At 34.2% G+C, this 21,155-nt stretch overlaps 2 long non-coding RNA genes across 4 annotated transcripts; both read right to left on the reverse strand.

Moving 5' to 3' along the window:
• Positions 1–11,553: 11,553 nt before the first annotated feature.
• LOC109176341 lies at positions 11,554–13,170 on the reverse strand. Its single transcript, XR_002053369.1, has 4 exons — positions 12,746–13,170; positions 12,385–12,544; positions 12,084–12,232; positions 11,554–11,960 (listed from the first exon to the last, which is right to left on the reverse strand). It is a non-coding gene; the product is annotated as an uncharacterized LOC109176341 (long non-coding RNA).
• Positions 13,171–14,100: 930 nt separating this feature from the next.
• LOC109176340 lies at positions 14,101–16,620 on the reverse strand. 3 transcript variants are annotated; one of them, XR_002053367.1, is made up of 7 exons: positions 16,606–16,620; positions 16,255–16,309; positions 15,863–16,051; positions 14,827–14,932; positions 14,592–14,714; positions 14,367–14,467; positions 14,101–14,210 (listed from the first exon to the last, which is right to left on the reverse strand). It is a non-coding gene; the product is annotated as an uncharacterized LOC109176340 (long non-coding RNA). The 3 variants fall into 3 exon arrangements; XR_002053366.1 differs by having other exon boundaries at positions 16,255–16,332; XR_002053368.1 differs by lacking the exon at positions 16,255–16,309.
• Positions 16,621–21,155: the final 4,535 nt, after the last annotated feature.

Consider the following 21,155-nt stretch of genomic DNA (forward strand, 5'->3'; position numbering starts at 1 on the left):
TTTGTAGGTAGTTGAGCAGTACTTTAGATTAGTTTGCTTCGGTACATTAATGTATTTTGATTATGATATTTGTTAGCTCATTTGTGGTTTATTTTGGTTTTCCCAACATGAATTACTCATTGCAATTTCATTTTGTTAGTAAGGCTTGCACATTTCAACACACACAATGCAATTTTCCACACATATTGCGCAAAGGCACATAAGTTTGTAGCATGATGGCACACAGCGATCACCCTAGGTACACACCAGTTCATGGTCAAAATGCAAAATCGGGCATCAATTATACACATACTCCTTACAATTAATAAACTGTTCGTGAATTTGTTTCAGAAGTGTTTAATAAAGTTTTTGAAAATTTATTTTAGTAGTGCTCTTGCACAAAACTCCTCACCTTTTGTGTTACCTAAGTGGTGGCCAGAACACATACTGGCACGCACACAATACCCTCGGTGCACATGAGTTCATGGTTTTGTGTAACGTTTCTCAATATGAATCACATGGTGTTACCCATGTGCAAACCAAATTTATGTATGCCTTTTCGTCCAGAATGTAATTGTGGGGATTATGGCACACGCGTGAAATATAAGTGCACATCATTAAGCTCCCACTCATCCTAATCTCATATGTTCCAATCTGTCAGTACCACTTCACATTTTGGCAAACGCTGCATATCCCAGGTGCACACCAATTCCGACTTCTCCAATCTTTTCGCTCTCAGTCTGAACGTTATGTCACAACAATTTCCCCCAAAGTGCACGTCGAAAGGTAAAGGATCGTCCTGGATTATGTGGATTTTAACTCCCTGTGTTTTCACATGGAAAGATCAACCAAAGTGCACCCTTGTTCATGGACACACTTACTCTTCACAGTATGGCACTCATAGATCATTCCCTGTGCACGCCTGTTCGTATCCTTAGCAATTTTACACATTATGGCACACGCATTATAACACAGCTGCACATTGCCCTAATATATATCTTTGCACATAGCTAGTTCAGCACCACTCTAGATTAGATCACTTGTGTACATTAATGTATTATGATTATGGTATTTAATAATTCATTCTTGGTTTATTTAGACGTTATTATGGGCCCGATTTTTCCAACAGGAATGACTCATTACACAGACGTACTAAGCCTAGTGCACACCGGATTGTATTCCATGGACCTCACCTCCGTGGTTTCGATTTAGCGTATTTTTTGCATGTAATGGCACACATTGCCCAACTTAAGTGCACGTCAGTAAATCGGCACAAAATCGCACAACAATTTGGCACACATTTTGAAACCCATGATCACCCCAACTTCTTTAACGCGTTTTCTTGCAGTAAGTAATTATGGACAGGATGTCACATACCAGAATCTGAAGTGCACTCCATAGTGCATCACTTTTTCCTGGTTTATGATGTCTCAACCTTTCATTATCTCTGCACAAGGTGGCACATAATGCATGTCCCAGGTGCACACCAACTTCAGGGTTTTAGAGTGCACCACTAAATGTAGAAAACTGTCCTGGTATACATGGATTTTTACTCCCCGTGTTTTCGCATGGGTGCATAGCCGCTATCAATCTGGATGTTATAGCACATCAATTTCCCCCAAAGTGCACACCTAAAGGTAGAGGATTGTCCGGGTTTATGTGGTTTTTAACTCCCGGTGTTTTCTCATGGAAAGATCAACCCAAGTGCACTCTTGTTCATGGGCACACTTATTCTTCACATTATGGCACTCACAGATCATCCACCGTGCACACCTGTTCATATCGTCACTAATTCTACACATTATGACACACTTAGTTAAACATAGGTGCACGCTGCCCTGATCTATATCTTTGCACTTAGCTGGTTGAGCACTACTCTAGATTAGTTCGCTTGGGTACATTAATGTATTCTGATTATGAAATTTGATAGCTCATTCTTGGTTTATTTAGACGTTATAATGAGTTCAGCACGTTTTGGCACATACATGATAACCTAAGTGCACACTGTATTTTATCATGGCAGCTGGATTAACTCTATGGTTGGACATTATGGAGCACACATATCTTCTTAAGTGCACACACATGTGTTTACCATTTGTCATACACCTTTGATTTCCTCGATTGTTGGTTTTTCTGGATCATTTAATGGACATTGTTTCCTTTTACTGTTGTTTTAAATTACGGCTCAAACAATTCATCCTAACGGCACGTGATAAACATTATTTTTAGTGTTATTTTTAATAATATTTTTATAATTAATTTACAATAATTGATTAATTTTATATTTATTTTATTTATTATTGTTATATAAGTAACTTTGTTAGTATTATTCATTTTTTAGGACTTTTTCTATTAAATTTGTTTATTATTTGAATTCTATCAGGATAATATAATTTCTTAACCTCAATTCAATGTGTTTTATTATTATTACTATTATTATTTTTATTTTTATTATTGTTAGTAGGTTATTTTACTTATTGTATCAGCCCAACATTTGGATTCCATAAATAAATCTTCTCCCTTCCTTCCGTCATTGGAAATCAACGAACGAGAGACGGCCGATGCGGGAAGAAGAACGATTATTCTTGCAGCCAACCGATTCTTGGGGAGATCCGATCGTCTAGCATCGTCTAGCAGAGAACTCGAACGGAAGTCGTTGGGTCTAGATATTATATAAAGGGAGGCCAATGTTCGTGTTCATCATCAATCTACCCCGGAGCAATTCCGGTCGGTACGGCAGGGTCGGCATTTGGCGGCGATCTCTGTTCTCAGTAGCTCCTATCGGCATCTTCAATTCAATTTTGCACGACAACGTTAACATCATTTTGGCAGTAGCAATTTAATTTGGCAGCATTCTGGTTCTTTCCTTCTTCAATCCAAACTATACTTTGTTTAACTGTTAGGGGCAATTCCATCTTGAGGCATGTTATTTACATTCTGTGCATCAGCAATTTTATATTCCTTCCATTCTCCTACTCTCTTTTATTATTAATTTACTTTGTACTTTGTAATTAGTGCTTGGAATGTTATACTTTATGATTTATTTACTTTATGCTTTGCTAAGCTTTATGATAGTTGATCTAGTATATTTGCTAAGCTCTATCTTATTTGATTTATAATATTTAAGCTTCGTTTTATTTGCTTTTAATGGTTGATATTTAATGAATGGTTGTATTAGACTAAGGTACAAATTTAATAGTGGAATTAGATTCATGTTCCTAAGTTTTTCCATCACGATTGTTATTTGATATTCCGATTTTAGTTAATTCTTTATGTTTACTTATCTGAGCTTTGATTCAATTATTTTCCATTTAAATTGATCATTATCTTTGGCATTCAATTCTAGTACTTTAAATTATCAAGTCAATTATTTCTTTTAAGTTTAGTAATTAAATTGCTTAGTATCAATTCCCTGTGGGTTCGACTCTTGCTTTTGCACCTTATTACTACACTGACTCGTGCACTTGCGAGGACATTATATTTAAAATTGTCCATCAATTTTTGGCGTCGTTGCCATGAAATTTGTTTACTGTGCAATTTGATTTCGTTAATTTTTAATTCTAAACGCTGCTTTATATTTGTTCTTGTTTTCTATCTGCTTTATTTGATTGTTAATTTGTTATTCTGGCTTTTGTTAATTCATTTATTGTGCTTTCTGAATTCTAATTAATTTGCATTTGAGTTGAATCTGCTCTTTGATATTTTCTCCATAACTCATTCCTTTAGCTCCTAAATTTCAATCATTTTGTATTTAAGTTATCTTTATATTTTATACTAGTTTTTGTTTTCCCTTTCCTTTATTTATTTTCCCCATTTTTTTATACTGTCCGATTTTTTTTTTCCAATCTCTTTATTATTATTCCTATTTTTTTTCCTTCAATTTAATCTTGCTCATTTATTTAATTCATTAGTCCATACTACTTTTTAAAAATTCTTTTTCATTCTTAATCACAAAAAAAAAAAATGTTATATTGGTTTAGTTGTTTCCAATTTGCTTTTGATTCGTTTGCTAGTTTTGCTTATTTATTTGTTTACTTGTTTAGTTTATTGTTATCTTATTTTATGCATGGTCGTCATTCTTTAAATCTTAAACCATTGCCTTTAGACGACCACATTGATAGAAAAAAAGGAAAAAACTTTTGAAAATCCAATTCTTGAACCACAACCATGGCTGCACTTCCTCAACCCAACCCTAGGCTAATGAAAGACTTTGGTAGGCCACAAATAGAAACTTCACCTTCTTGCATAGTGCTTACCAATGCAGGTAGGAACTATGTGCTAAAGACATTCCACTACCACCAATTGCCGTCTTTTCACGGTTCGGCAATCGAGGATGCTCTTACCTTCATCCGAGATTTCTACGGGGTAGTCCAAAACTTTCCGTTGAATGACTTGACGGAGGATGAATCTCAATGAAGTGTTTCCCGTATACCTTGAAAGATGCAGCAAAGACATGGTTCATGTTTCTTACACCTGGATCCCTTCGGACATGGGCGGAGGTGTACAATAAGTTCATAGATAAATTTTATTCCTATACAAAAACTGTTGAATTAAGAAGAAAAATTACAACTTTCTTGCAAGTTGAAGGCGAACCGTTCCATGAGGCATGGGAAAGGTTCAAAATGTTGCTCATTCAATGCCCTCACCATGGCTACCCATTGGAGCTGCAAATTCAAACTTTCTATGATAGTTTGACACAAACCAGCCAATCAATAGTTGACAATGCAGCTGGAGGTTCCATGGGAGAAAAAACAGCGGAGGAGGCCTTAGCATTGTATGAAATGCTAGGAGAAAACTCCCAACAGAAAAACATAAGGGGACGGACACAAGGTATGTATGAAGTTAACTCAAATCCTGATTTGATAGTTTATATGTCTGAGTTAGCAAAACAAATGACAAGCATGTGTTCTATGATGAGTATGAATCAAAATAACTCCTTTGTAAATAAGAGAAATAATAATGGTTTTGTACAGGCTAATGCAATGAATTCTTTTAATCAAAGGCCTGTGCATCAACCGTTTTATAATTCTTATAACTCGGGTTGGGAAAATCACCCTAATTTTTCTTTGGGTAATAATCAAAATAATTCTCAACCAAGTCATCCTAATTTTTATTGGGATAATAATCAAAATAAATTTCAACCAACACCATCCCAACTTGAAAAACCACCTTTGGAGGATTCCTCGTATACTTTTATACAAGCCTGCACTAGACAACAAGAAGCAAATGATCAACGATTTCAGATGCAACAAGAAGCTTATGAGCCCCAAGAAACATATGAACAACGATTTGAAGAAAATGAGGCTTGCTTTAAAAGAATAGAAGCACATTTAGAGCAAATTGCTAAATTTGTGCAAGGGCATGTGCCAGGTAAGTTACCTAATCAACCTGAGGATGCTTTGAATTATGAAAAAAACAAGTTAAAAGATAATATCACTTCTAAACAAACTGAAATAATTGAAAATTTGCATAATGGTGTTGATGATATTATTGTTGAAAATGATGAGCCTCAATTGCATAAATCTGGTAATCCATATGTGCCCCCAATCCCTTTTGATGTTCAAAATGGCAAATTGACCAAAAATGTGTTTGATGAAACTGTTGAGTTTCCAATCGTTACATCTATGCATTTACTTGATAGATCTAATCAAGTTTTTGCAGTTAAGGGGTTGAATTTTGCAGAAGATGGTAAGTTGGAGTTCGATAAACTCCAAAAGGAGAATCTTTTGAATGACGTTGATAAATCAATTTCTTCTTGTTGTTCTCAAACTGCAGGGCTAAATGAAATTTTCACAAAAGTAAAAATTAGTCAGGGAGGACTCTGTTTATCTTCTTTTCTTTCCTCTCACAACATTGGGGACAATGTTGAAAATAAGTGTGGGGAAGGGAGTTGGCCTAAAAATCTCAAAAAATTAAAAAAATTCAAAATTTTTAATTTTCTTATGTTTATTTTCTTAAATGTTTTTATTTTAAAATTTTAGCATTAGTTGAGGTTTACCCTTATGAGTCTTTTAAATATTCGCTGATAGAAATAATGCATGTTTTTGTCAACTCTTAGTGTGTATATTGCATGCGGCTAGTTATTAATTTCTTTATTTTAATATTTTGAATAACTTTGCCAAAAAAAAAATCAAAAACCAAAAAATACATAAATAGAATTTGAAAATCACAAATATCCTTATATGTTTTATGCAATTGCTTAAATAGTTTATATGTTGATCTCACTTTATATTACCTTTTTCAAACTCTTTAACAATTCTTGAGTGCTATAAATTGTGGTGTAGTGGGTTGGTTCAAGGATCATCTGTATGACATAAGTGAGTGAAAAAAAAGATTAAATAAAAAATATATATTTTAAAAAAATAATAAATGAGAGTGTTTTATTTATTTATTTATTGTGTTTGCAATAAATAAGAGATTCTACTCCGCTGAATCAGCCACCTATACACATGTATAATAAATAAATCAATAAGTGTTGTGGTCTGGTTTATGAGTACACACAAAATTGAAAACCCAAACAAGTCTGGCGTAAAATGGCGAGGTTTTTGGGGAAGTTCTCTTTGGAAAAAGTCAAAATAGAAAAATAATGAGTGAACTTTGAAAGACACGAGCATTTGCATTTTAATTTTAATAAATGCATCGATCCTTGTTTCCTTCATGTTTTGCACCCGCACTGTGATAAAATGTTTTCGAATTTGGGTTCGGTTATATTTTGTGAAATTTTCGTATTTATTTTATTGAGTTTTTGTATAGCTCATATAAGGGGTATTAGCACACGAGCACAAGTTTTATATTTATTTTAGTTGCTAAAGTTTTTAATTTCTAGTCAATTATTTTATACAATCTTTGAGTTGACATTAATTTTGCATTGAAGGGGAAAATAAATTTGAAAATCTATTCGGGTAAAGCTTAGTTTAATGTTTGATTTTGTTTTTAATTTCTTTTATTCCCATTTAATTATGCTTTTGCTTGAGGATAAGCAAATAAATAAGTGTGGGGAGATTTGATAAACATTATTTTTAGTATTATTTTTAATAATATTTTTATAATTAATTTATAATAATTGATTAATTTTATATTTATTTTATTTATTATTGTTATATAAGTAACTTTGTTAGTATTATTCATTTTTAGGACTTTTTCTATTAAATTTGTTTATTATTTGAATTCTATCAGGATAATATAATTTCTTAACCTCAATTCAATGTGTTTTATTATTATTACTATTATTATTTTTATTTTTATTATTGTTAGTAGGTTATTTTACTTATTGTATCAGCCCAACATTTGGATTCCATAAATAAATCTTCACCCTTCCTTCCGTCATTGGAAATCAACGAACGAGAGACGGCCGATGCGCGAAGAAGAACGATTATTCTTGCAGCCGATCGATTCTTGGGGAGATCCGATCGTCTAGCATCGTCTAGCAGAGAACTCGAACGGAAGTCGTTGGGTCTAGATATTATATAAAGGGAGGCCAATGTTCGTGTTCATCATCAATCTACCCCGGAGCAATTCCGGTCGGTACGGCAGGGTCGGCATTTGGCGGCGATCTCTGTTCTCAGTAGCTCCTATCGACATCTTCAATTCAATTTTGCACGACAGCGTTAACTTCATTTTGGCAGTAGCAATTTAATTCGGCAACATTCTGGTTCTTTCCTTCTTCAATCCAAACTATACTTTGTTTAACTGTTAGGGGCAATTCCATCTTGAGGCATGTTATTTACATTCTGTGCATCAGCAATTTTATATTCCTTCCATTCTCCTACTCTCTTTTATTATTAATTTACTTTGTACTTTGTAATTAGTTCTTGGAATGTTATACTTTATGATTTATTTACTTTATGCTTTGCTAAGCTTTATGATAGTTGATCTAGTATATTTGCTAAGCTCTATCTTATTTGATTTATAATATTTAAGCTTCGTTTTATTTGCTTTTAATGGTTGATATTTAATGAATGGTTGTATTAGACTAAGGTACAAATTTAATAGTGGAATTAGATTCATGTTCCTAAGCTTTTCCATCACGATTGTTATTTGATATTCCGATTTTAGTTAATTCTTTATGTTTACTTATCTGAGCTTTGATTCAATTATTTTCTATTTAAATTGATCATTATCTTTGGCATTCAATTCTAGTACTTTAAATTATCAAGTCAATTATTTCTTTTAAGTTTAGTAATTAAATTGCTTAGTATCAATTCCCTGTGGGTTCGACTCTTGCTTTTGCACCTTATTACTACACTGACTCGTGCACTTGCGAGGACATTATATTTAAATTGCCAACTTGTGTCTCATTTTTTTGTTCAGCAATTAGTTCAGCACGTGTTGGCACACACAAGATAACATAGGTGCACACTGTATTCTATCACGCCAGCTTCATTATCTCTCTGGTTGGACATTATGGCACACACATATCTTCCTATGTGCACTCAAAGATCTATACCATTTTTCATACACCGTTGTTTCCCCCGAATGTTGGTTTTTCTGGATAATTTAATTGGCATTGTTTTCTTTTGCTCTTTGCCCTTTGACAGAAATATTTGTTGTCTGTGTTACCTGAAAATGTGGTGGATGAACGATATGGGGCTACTGGATGGAGGATTATCCTGAGAAGGATGCAATACTTCGTTGAGCCCAGTGAAATATTCATTTCATACCCAGATCTCCCTGATGAGCCGTCATGACCTATAAGCATTGAACGTATATGATTATGCAATGTGGCACACACATCCCGCTCAAGATGCACGCACACAGCGTTTATGTGGCTATCGTGGCACACTCGTTATGTCATATGTGCACACAAAGAAAACACGTCTACGGAGAATGGAGTTTGTGCAAGTTCACATCGATTCTCCGTAGTCATGCATTTCCGCTTGTGCACATACCTTTAGTTGTTAGGGGTGCACTTAGGATGGGCTAGCTGTGCAGTATTATCCACCAAAATACTGGACGCATGCATACACGACCACCAGATGGGTGTTAAAAATAGTGTGCTGCAACTTTTTGATATGTTGTGTGCCATAATGTAATGGTCAGTGTGCATAAATGCTAGACCCAAAACAACAGGACACATGGTTGTGCACTTGTGTAACACGGTGTGTGCCATATGTGTGTATTAGAAGATGGTAAACAACAGTATGGATGGATTCAGGTCTCATGAAAAAGATAATTATCTGCACTTGTGGTATCTTGTCTGTGCCGCAACGTTCATGGCAGATTGTAACAATGGCAGATTGTAACAATGGCATACTACTAATGACACAGTAGGAAAAATTACACAGTACGGTGATTGTGAACATTCCCTACTAACTTTGTCTTGCAACTCCACAAAGCAGCACTTCTTATGCAATTCTAGCCTTCAACACAAGATTACGCAGGGGTGTATTCAATCTGATTATTAAAACCAACAACACCCAGAATTGTGGGGCAAACAAAATTGTTACCATGATCGTCACCCATTGTCATTCTTCACGAGGAGTCGGCGATGAATTTAGTGGTATGCATCTCCCTTTGAAATCACGCCAATGGCAACCGCGCGTGCTTCAGTTTCTGCCGCAAAGATGACATATGTAGAATCACAAAACTTCAGGACTCCTTTATTTTTTCATCCTAAAAACTTGGAAAGAATCTAGATATAATATTATATTTTAATTGGTGGTTGTACAAAATTACACTAATATCCCTTTTAATTATTTATGTTTAAGATCCTCATAAAAATTGATTAAGCAATTTTGAAGGGTTTGGATTAGTTCTTATGGTTCCTACCTAACAAAGGGTTCTCACTTGAAGGCCCCCTATATAGATTTATATATATATATATATATATATATATATATATATATATATATATATATATATATAAGTGGGGTGCGGGGCGGGAATACCTCATCCCATAGCCGCACTTGTATACAAAATTCCCCCCATACCTGCACCCATTACCCAAATTGTTCGAGTATTTTAAAACTCGTAGGGACGAGGATGCGGGGAACTCATTGGGTGCGGGTAGGATTGTCATCCTTATTTTCAATAGCTATGGCATTTTCATTATTTTTCTTCATTTTCATCTAAGTTTAAATTCCAGTTTAAACTGAAATGAAAATTGCATATTTCATTGTAACTTCCGGCATAATTGGGGTAGCTCATTATACGAGTGTTGGTAATTCCCGTACTGCATTTCAATGCATTTGTGTCTGGCGTACCATGCATTCATGTATGAAATGTCCACACCATATTTTTTTCTCACATTGACTTGGATATGTTTTATTTTGTATTGTGGATCCGCAGTGATTTTCTGAAAGATTAAATCGCATATTAATGTCTGGTGCATAGTTTGTCTGCGGGTCCCTAGTTGTATTGAACTGTGCACCCGTGGGGTTGCAAGAACTTTGTGAGCTTCCATTTAGAAGATGGCCCATGCAATATCTTTGTGGATAATGTCCACAAACAAGATAGTGTGGACTTATAATGTGGAAAGGAGACCTTCCAATTTGTTCTTTTCTTGTGATGGGTGATGTAGTTCCGCTTGTGATGCATATTGTAAGTTGCTACAACCTTTTTAAGTGTTGAAAAATTCGGAAAAACCATTCCAACCATAATAACATTTGTTGAGGGGTCCTATGAAAGCATTTCGTCACAGCCCCTCTCAGTAAAGACATAGGTGAATGTAGTTGTTAGCGGTGGTATTGGAGAGTGGTAAGACGGGATAGAAGAATCTGGGATCCGTTGACCTCGACATCGGTTCATTTGAGCGGTTTCTTCCATTGACACGAAGTTAAATGGAAGAGACTCATCTATGTTTTCAGCACCCGTTCTTACTAAACTCTCGGACGGTATAGACTCAAGTTCATAAGTTTCATCAGTTTTTGATTCACTTTCCACCATGGTTGATGAAGATGGAATTTCCTCTGGTGGATCGGCACTGATGATGCCCAATCCGGCATCATAAATATCTTTTATGGCTACGTATACGTGCAAGTCTCCTAGTGGAAATGTTTGTCGTACGAAGTAATACCAGTCTCGTTCGCGCGCGATGTGTAGTACATAATGTGTGATACCTATTCTAGGGTCCAGTATCATTCTTCCCATTAGATTAATAGGGGCTTCATCGTTGATTCCCATTGCTCGTTTGATCATATACTCCACACAATTGATTCCAATATCTGATTGTATTGGAATAACTTCTTGAGCATGAAGTGAGTAATCTATCTGTGGGGTGCCCCAGTAGTAACACTGCTGGAAATTTGCCATTTTTCGACCACCGAAAAGTGGTCAGAAATGGCCTTAATTAGGTCAGAAACGCCTGTTCCGACCTCTTTTCCGACCAATTTGGGTATCCGGAAAAATACCCCTAGCTATTTCCAACCACCAGAGAGAGTGGTCGGAAAGAGTAACCACTTTTCTAAGGCCGTCGGAAAATATGGCCAAAAGAATAGTTAGGCCGGTCCAAATTTTTCGACCACCAGTGGTCGAAAAACTGGACGCAGTCAATAAAAAAAAATTCATTTCATTACAGAAAAATCTCTAATGAAATGAATATATATATTGTTGCAAGCTGGTAAGATATTTGCTAAAAAAACATAAAATACACATTTCATATGCTTGAAGAGAATTCATTCATCATCTGTTTTAAGATATTTGCTACTATTGCTAGTTTTTCCATTTTGACAAAATCATCCATTAGCCTCATCTCTAAAACTCCAATCGTTTTCTGTTCAGAGTTACTCTTCTGGTCCTTATGATTCTTGAAATGCTCTAGTTCAAATATCTAAGCACAAGCCCAAGCTTCAGTAGAAACACTTTGATGCTCCTTCTTCGTTTCATGGCTTGATATGGAGGAGATATCATTTGATATTAGGTTCATAAACAGCCAGCTCTTCCTTCATTTCTGCATACAATCCTTCAATGCACTGTTAAGGTAGCCTTCCATTCTTCTAACTCTTCCTTCAAACACATAATTTCAGCCTCCGCTTTCTTGTGAGCTAAATTTTGTATCAATTAACAAATTGCACAAAAGTTAGTTGGAAGGACTTTGCAGAAACGGGAAAAAAAAATTGAAAGAATCATCAATACAACATGAATAAACAAAGAAATGAAGTTATCACCTGCAATGGCTTCTTCCGCGATGTTTGGGAACTTTGTGACTAATTCATCTTTAGCGTTGCACTCATCGAGAGCAGATGCTAACTTCTCATCAAAGGCTTCTCACCGATTCCTCCAAAACTTTTTCCTTTTCATTCTGAAGGATCTGAACCTGGACCCAAAATTACAACAAAGCTTCCTTCAATCTAAGAAATTTATTTCAACATGTAGCAACTATATCACAAACTGCAGCATATTCATATGCTCATGTATCAAATATATTACTTATAAAAGTTCCTAGACATCTATAGATAGGACTCTCACCTGAATGTATCTTAATTTCCTTTGTTCGGTGAGCATACTTCAAAGTGTTAACAGTATGGTGATACTAACTATTTGCTAGAGATATGGTGACGATCATTATTGTCTGAAAATTATCACTCAGGCCATCTTTAAGAATACATGTTCCCTTCTTTGATTTATCCTGATTAACAGTACAAGGTAAACACACAATTAATCCAAAGAATGAAAATTTTAACATCAAACTGATTCAGACAAATAGCTAAAGACAGCAAATATTTACTTAATACAAAACAAGAAATAAAAAATGACATACTAAATAAAGGAAAAACAAAGAATCAAAATATTATATCCAAAATTAAGCAAAATTCAGATGAGAACTAACCTCAAAAACTACAAAATCACAATCAGCTTTGATTTTGGGCCATTTTCATCTTTAACATCAGGACATCTTTAACAATTTTGGGCCATAGGTAGTTGGCTTGGAACTGAACAATGAGGGATAACTCATTCCACCAAAGTGTGATGATATTGAATCTGGTGATGAAGAGCCAGACGATATCACATCATCTTCCTGCTGGTGATTCATATCTTCAGTTCATCCACTATAATGTCCATATACAAGATCAATTTCAAAACTCCTTTATATGAAAGAAATTCTTCACATAAACACCTTGCACTGGAACAAAAAATAAACAACTAAGATTTCCTGAAGATAGAAATAGAAGTCAACATAACTCTTCTCTGTTCACTGAAAATATAATAGCAAGCGCACAGATATCTCACCAGAAGAAATTTATGTCAGAAATTAGGGAATGACAAGGTTAGTAAGACTAAAACCTTAGCAATAAATTAAAGCAAGTTTTCATAACTAAATCCTTCCAATAAAGCATATTGAACAATTCACGGGACTAGAAACACCATGTAACAATACCCCATAAAGATATATAGCATATATTATAACATATAATACTACATATTTATACAGAAATAAGTAAAAAAAAAAAAAAAAAAAAAAAAAAAAAAAAAGATTAACATTTGCATTTCTATTATATAGAGAGAGGAGCCAAATCAAGTGCAAACTATTCCTTAAGTATAAACCTCAAACACATCTTAACTATTCCCATGATTATATAAAACTGAATCTGGAATTCTAGAAAGATCATACTGAAATACAATCTATGATTCTATGGATATATATTGATGCCGTCTTATTCTAAGTGCTCCAGGACATATAAAAAGGTTTTCAATTCTAACTTCACTGACACAACTAACAGAGTGAACATAATTATTTGGGAACCTTTTCAGTTGCCTTTCGATTCACAGACGGGAACCAGCCAGCTACTACAATCATCCTCTCTAAAGTTATCACCAACACTATGAAAAGTTGAGGGAATCGTGAATAGAGCACAATGAAAAGTGCAGTTGAGGGAATCCTGTAGTAGTGTATTAGTTATCAAAAAATCAAGAACATAATGATCATGAGTTTGTTTTTCATTTCTCAAGAATTAGTATGTAGACCAGAATCAAATTTGTGCCAGACCATCACATGACTTGGTGGTGAAAACAAGCAAGCAAACCCACAAAAAGTATTAAGTTTCTTTAATGAGTAAAGGATTAGATAATAGTTCAATAAAGAATTTACTTTGATAGCATAATAATGGCTGCAAAATTGATTAAAGAACATTTAGTTTTGAACTTGAAAGCAAACACAAAAAAAAAAAAAAAAAAATCAATTGAACAGATCATGATTATTTGTATAAAAGAAATCAATACTCTTGTCGCGAGGTGTTATTTCTGTTTTCTGTTCTCTGTCAAATACAATGTCATTTCTATTGCTGCATCCAAGCCTAGAACAGATGGATGGTGAGAATAAGAAATGGGTTTGGTATTCAATTCAAATCCAATGAATCCAGCATCAATAATAAAGAAGCATGTAATTCAATTCAAATCCAATGAATCCAGCATCAATAATAAAGAAGCATGTAAGAAGCATGTATACATACATTTATCAATTATGCCTTGGCTTTCAACAGTTTAGCTTTCAGTTCATCTGCCACAGCGTCAATGAATTCTTCAAGTGTTTAGATATGTGTCCCTTGAAAGCCTACATAATTAAGAAGACAACATTATAAACACAATGGGGTAATGTTCTTGATCAAGTCTAACTACAAAAATTTTTAAGAGATATACTAAAGGGGGTGGAGGTGGGCCGTGGGGGTGACACTCACTTTGACCCATGGATGATAAGTGCAAGATCCTTGGTCATCTTTCCAGACTCCACGGCACCAATGCAAGCTGCTTCAAGCTTCTCGGTGAAATCCAAGAGTCTATCGTTGTTGTCCAACTTAGCCCTATTTGCATAATATTACAATCGTTAACTGCGTTATATATGTAGTGAGCAAAGCAATTAGTAGACAAACTCTATGCACATGTGTAAGCTTGGAAAATCGAAGAATGTTGTACCTGTGAGCAAGTCCTCGTGTCCAAGCAAAGATGGAGGCAAGTTTGGCATCCACCGTATAGTGGTGAACCACATAAGGTTTCTGCAAAGGCCCTAGGTTGCAAAGACCTGCCAAAAAACGGATAAATTCTTTGAGCAATTATTATTTGTTATAAGTGAGATTATATTGCCATTTCAGAAACAGTATGACCAACAGCAGAGTCTGTGAAGACTAAACGTTAAAACTCTAAAGTTTCTAGAATAAATGCAAAAGGAGCAGAGAAGAACCAGATAATGAGACGGCAAACAAACACAATTTTGAAATTAAGAGAAAACAACAAAGGATTCCTGCAAAGAAAAAATGTTATATTTCCAAGTAAAAGCTGTTTAAGGATTTGAGACTACAATCAAAAAATGAGAACAATGCTAGAGCTAAATATATTTCCAAAATTTTATGAACAGCTTCTATCTCACTCTTCAAAGAATCCATCTTCAAAGAGAGAAAATATAAACCAGTATTATACAAGATTAAAGCAAGCTGGGTATCAAAAAAACTTTTGATTATTTTGTCCTGTCCTTTTAATTCCGATAAAAGGGAGGAAAAATAACATAAGAAGGGGAAAAGCCAAAGAGGGTATAAGAGATACACATAAAAGGAAAAAATTGTACAGTCAAAGCACACCCACTCTAAGAAAGAATAAAAGGAAAGAGAAAAGGTATGTTTAGGCATCCTAGCAGGAGTAGGGTGTTCTTTCTAGTGAGATAACTTATGTGTAAACAAACAAATAAGTTATCAGTGTCCATAAAATATCTGCATTAGCTGTGATATATAGTGTTTCACTATTTCCCTCTAAATGAAATTCTTACTCTTTATATTATAAGAAAATGTTATCTTCACTAATCACATGAATGATCAACTTTCTATTCAAAACTTTTGAATTATCAAAGTATGTAGGTGTAAAGTAGACGCATACATACATGTGTCATTGTGCCAAACATAATTTGTGTGCTAGATGTGAAAGCAAACCTGTGGTTTTAAGATGGTGTCCAGAGATATACCTGACCACCGATGGTAGCACCAGCAAGCATCCCGACCTCATACTGGTGTGCATCAAAGCGCCATTGGATAGCAGGCATGTGTACACTTTGTAATTTCGAAACAATTCTCTTTTGTCTATTGAAATCATGTCAACTCCCCTTTGCAAGTTGCCAATGAATACATAGGAATCATCCTAACCCCATATAGCCCTGCTTCCCAAAAAAAAAAAAAAAAAAAAAAAAAAATCAGAAGGAAAAAACGAATGGTGTTAATTCCAAACAGCAATGCATCCCAATTTAACAAACAAAACATGGAAAATCACAAATACATACCCAATCAGATTAAACAATTTATCATGTGCGTACATGAATACAAATAACTGATGCATATATTCACCGAAATCAAAGCATACTTTAGTCATGAGAGGTTTAATATAGTTCTCTGCTGCTTCTTGAAACTTATCACCCCTGAGAAAATCAAGAGGAATTTTCTGTAAAATGAGAAATATCACAAAATATAAAACATGTACAGGTTATAATAGTTCAAAAGAAAACAAAAAGTTTACAAAATAATATGAATTCTAGTGTTAGAAAACTGATATGTTATTGAACTTGATGAAGTGGAATCAATCATGGAAGGATGTATGAAGTTAGGTACATAGATACCTACACATATTCTTATGTAACCTAGGACTATTTCAAAGTGAAGGCCAATGCCCTAACAATAGATTAAGAAATAAAGAACCCTAAATGTATGTAACAACCTGTTTTTGCTGCCTGCTGAGAGAGTGAGGGGCGACCGGCGACCTGGTGCGACTGCTGCGACTGTGAAGGCGGAGGGCTGCTGGGCGCTGACTGCTGCAACTGCCGGACTGGACTAGCGACCTGGCGTCTGGGCGGTCTGTCGACTGGCTGTGGCAGAGGCGGAGGCGGAGGCGGAGGCGGGCGGAATGGCGGTGGCGAAGGCGAAGAAGTCGCGAAGAGAAATCTAGGGTTAGTGTTGGAGAGTGTTGGGCTGTTGGCTGTCATCTGATGCTGTTGACCATGTCTTTTTGTTTTTGAAAAGCTGACTATGTCTTTAATAGACTTTTTTTTTTTCTTTTTAAAGTATGTCTTTCTAAACATTTAAACTGTAGAAAAAAATATTTCCGACAATTTGTGTGGTTGCAACAACATTTCAATTTAAAAAATTACATTTGGACGAAATATTTCCGACCACGATTTAAATAGTGATCAGAAATACCGATCACTCTAACTGTCCGTCGAAAAAATAAAAAAAAAAAATCACTTTTTACGACCAACTTTTTTGGTGGTCGGAATGAGGTCGGAAAAACACTAACTTCCAGCAGTGTAAGTACTTCCCCACCTGAAAAAACAAACAAATTTGTAAATACGACTGCCATAATCTTTAGATGAAAATGAAGAATTGGCTTAGTTTGTTCAGTATTTGATAAAGTGTTGTGAAATAAAAATATTGGAGATAGAAAAGTGTTGTCGTCGCGAGAGTTTATAGTATTCTGGTCCCGGACTACCCAAAACAAAGAATTGTACAAAAAAATAATATAAAAAATTAAATTAAATTAAATGATTTGGACTAGGGTAGTCCGATTTTTGTAGGAGTCCAAGTTTGTCAGAATGCCGTAGTGTGGTCGCTTTCGCACAGTCCGAGTCGCTGTCATCAGATTTAGTAGGTAATCATGACTAAATTTAGTAGTCTGTATTTCAAATAAAGACATGCCTATGAAGAGTGAGTTGGACTACTCAAATCACATTATAGAGGGCTAAGACACGTCAAATAGTATCTGTAATAATAAAGATTGATACGAATCAAATAGAGATGGTGTAAAACTTACGCATTAGATTTTTTTTTTTTAATACTGATATTTCAGAGGGTCTTCCAATTTATGCTTAGTTACCCAAAGACAAAATTTTTATTTAGAAACTAATTATCCAAAGACTTAGTTACCAAAGAAACAATGAATTGATTTTTTTTTTTTTTTGTTTAAATGACTGAATTGAACTCATACTAATATTTATATAAACATTAGATCCATACATGTAAACTTATTTTGAAAGTAGATATTTAAATTCTTCAATTTGTATCGACTTTCATCGCATGCCCATGATTCTCATGTGCGAGTTCATCTTGCATACGAGTTAAGATTTCCTCATTCGAATATTTGTTTGTATTTGGTGGGGTGGAGCTGGAACTGGAAGCGGAAGTTGAACTACATGCTCGGAAATCATGTTGTTGACTGCTTATGAATTTATTGAAAGCTTGAATGGCTTCATCTCTGGAGTTAAATGATTTATACAAACTGTCGCTAAAGCGATGCACTTTAGCTTTTGCATTCTCCCAATTGTCATATATTCCCCATTGTCGACCAACAAACATAACATATGTCTTACCCTAGTATTAAACATCTGGTTATACATGGACTAATAATGTAATGAAAATAAATATAAATAAAATATAGCGTACCATTAAAATTGTTTTGAAGAAGATAATCAAGGCTTTGAACTGGTAGAATGCGAAATGCAAGGTTCCTATCTGATACTTCAAATTGAAATGACAAAGGTGTAATCTTTCTTAGGCTATAAATAATCCTATACATAATAGCGGTAAAATTACGTACTCTCCCTTCCGATGTACGATCTAATTGATCGCGATAGGCTACGACAGTGTGAATAGGCACTGTTAGCCAAGTGTGCCGACAAACACACCTACAACAATTGCAAAGTCAATAAATACCACTACTTTGAACGATAAAACGTTGATGCAGTCAATTTAGAGATCGTTACCTATATGCAATAGGGTAATCAACGATTTCGTGGCACGGCAAAACACCACTCGGCCTTATCATAGGCAGCCTCTCACATGTCCAAATCCGCACTAGAAGAAGACACCAAAAAACTGTACGTTTACCGTGTTCGAAAGCTCTACATAACGCCCTATACAGAGATATCCCAAAACAGTCGAACCCTAGCAGCGGCACAAACGTTAGCAAACTTGGATTCAGTGGCTCGGGGTGCACTTGTTAGTTTGCCATAATTGTACCAAATCATAACCATTAATATATAACAATCATTATAATCATTTGCACTAAACAAAATCAAAACAAATCATAATAGTTAAAACCGAAAAACAATAAAACTAATAATTCCACTTTGTTCATTTATTTTTTACTTAGACATCAAAGTCGGACTTATTTTTTTCTATTAACAAAAAAAAAAAAACAAAAAAAAACATTTCTCTAAACAAAAAATAAAATATAATATAATTTTTTTCCGGACATCAAAGTCGGATATTTCCCCAAAAAAACATCAAAGTCCGACTACTATAGTCCGACTTTGATGTGTAATTTTTATTTTTTTTATAACATGTATGTCTGAACTAAAAATTTTAAGTCCGAATTGTTCATGAACTAAATTTGTTTTTCTATATCCGGATTATTCATGACATTGAACCAAAACCAATATTATTTAATGATAGCATGCACTTCCATTATATTTTTAAAATATTCAATAATGATCAGTGACCTTAAGATCTATGCCACTTGCACAACGTAATAATGTTAAATAGGGAAAAATTTTCACAAACTCAAACTAAACACAGAAAATCTATATTTAAGACAATAAGAAATTCAGCATTTTGCCACTAAAAGAAGAAATAATATACTACAATGCGATATAATATAAAAAAAATATCAGAAAGAAATAAATAATTTATTAACTCAAATATAAAAATCGAATCAGTATATAAAATACTTGGAATAAAATTATTTAAATAAATATTCAAACTTTTGTTTGGAGAGGATGTTTTGTTTGTCTGAAGATAAAGATGTGTAGAGAGAGAGCCCTCCAGATGAACTTATGTCTCCCGATGATTAAACTTTTTGATTCAATGCTGGAAATTATGAAATTTCCGTCACCTGAAAGTGATCTTAAATCAAGTCGAAAGTCTTATTCCGACCACTTTTGGTATCCGAAAAAACCTTTATTGCTATTTTTGATCACTTTTTACTTTCGATTTGATTTAAGTTGATCACTTTTAGGTGGTCAAAAATTTCATAATTTCCAATAGTGATTCTTAGTGTTTGAGGTATTCTGATTCTTTGAATATATGGTGGGTCATTACCTCGCGGGGAAGGAAATTCAAAATGAATTCCAATTGGGAACAGAATTTGAATTGAGGCAAAATAAAGAATAATGCATTTCAATATGTCTTGTTATCCAAAAGCATAACACTTTTCTTTCTGTTTGCGTTGTTATTGTTTACAAAAAGTCAAAATTGTTTTCCGTGTTGATATTTGTGTTGTGATTGAATAATGATTTTGTGTTGATTTACAAATGACTAATGAATAATGTAAAAAGATTACTAATTATTGGTTCACGAATGATATTATATATTGTGTTGATTGATTATTAATGATGTATATATTATAATATTGTAATAATGAAATAATGAAGATGTAGTATTTTGAAAAGATTACAACTGAAGATTTTTTTTTTTGTTACTGTATACATCAATATTATATCAGTCATTAATACATGTTTGAATTATGATTTATTCATCCATAAAATTTAATGGTCCTGTAAGTGAAAGAATTTATGTTAAAAGTCAAAAATTGAATATGAATATAACTAAGTTAAATTATATATATATATATATATATATATATATATATATATATATATATATATATATATATATATATAGAATCGCACTCAGGTGTGAATGTTTCGCTCAAGCGCGAAATAGGAATGGATTCTGTTCGTCCACATGTCCAAATCTAATGGATGAGAACCACTGATTTTTTAAAAAAAACGCGGTTGCATTTTCGTAAATAATTGAACATCGAAGTGCAAGTAAAATGTATTACAAGTGCATGTAAAATGTATTACAAGTGCATGTAAAATGTATTATAAGTGCAAGTAAAAATTTACACTGAGCATCAATACTAAGTGCACAAATAGTTATAAGTAGTTGCACCTATAGTTCTAAGTAGTTACACACACATAGTTATAAGTAGTTGCACCTAGGTGCATGAATGTTTGCGGGTGGTTTTCAGGGGTATTACTACCCGCTGAACTCAGATCAATGAATGTTAACAAGAGAAAATTACATGCACTTATAGGTGAAAGTAGGTGCACCTATAGTTACAAGTAGTTACACCTATAGTTATAAATAGTTGCACCTATTGTTATAAGCACACCCAGGTGCATGAATGTTTGCGGGAAGTGAATGCTACAATGCAAAATTACATGCACTTATAGGTTAAAGTAAGTGCACTTGTAAGTGATTTTACTTGCA

The sequence above is a fragment of the Ipomoea nil genome, unplaced genomic scaffold (assembly GCF_001879475.1).
Source record: "Ipomoea nil cultivar Tokyo-kokei standard unplaced genomic scaffold, Asagao_1.1 scaffold0706, whole genome shotgun sequence".
Taxonomy (NCBI): domain Eukaryota; kingdom Viridiplantae; phylum Streptophyta; class Magnoliopsida; order Solanales; family Convolvulaceae; genus Ipomoea; species Ipomoea nil.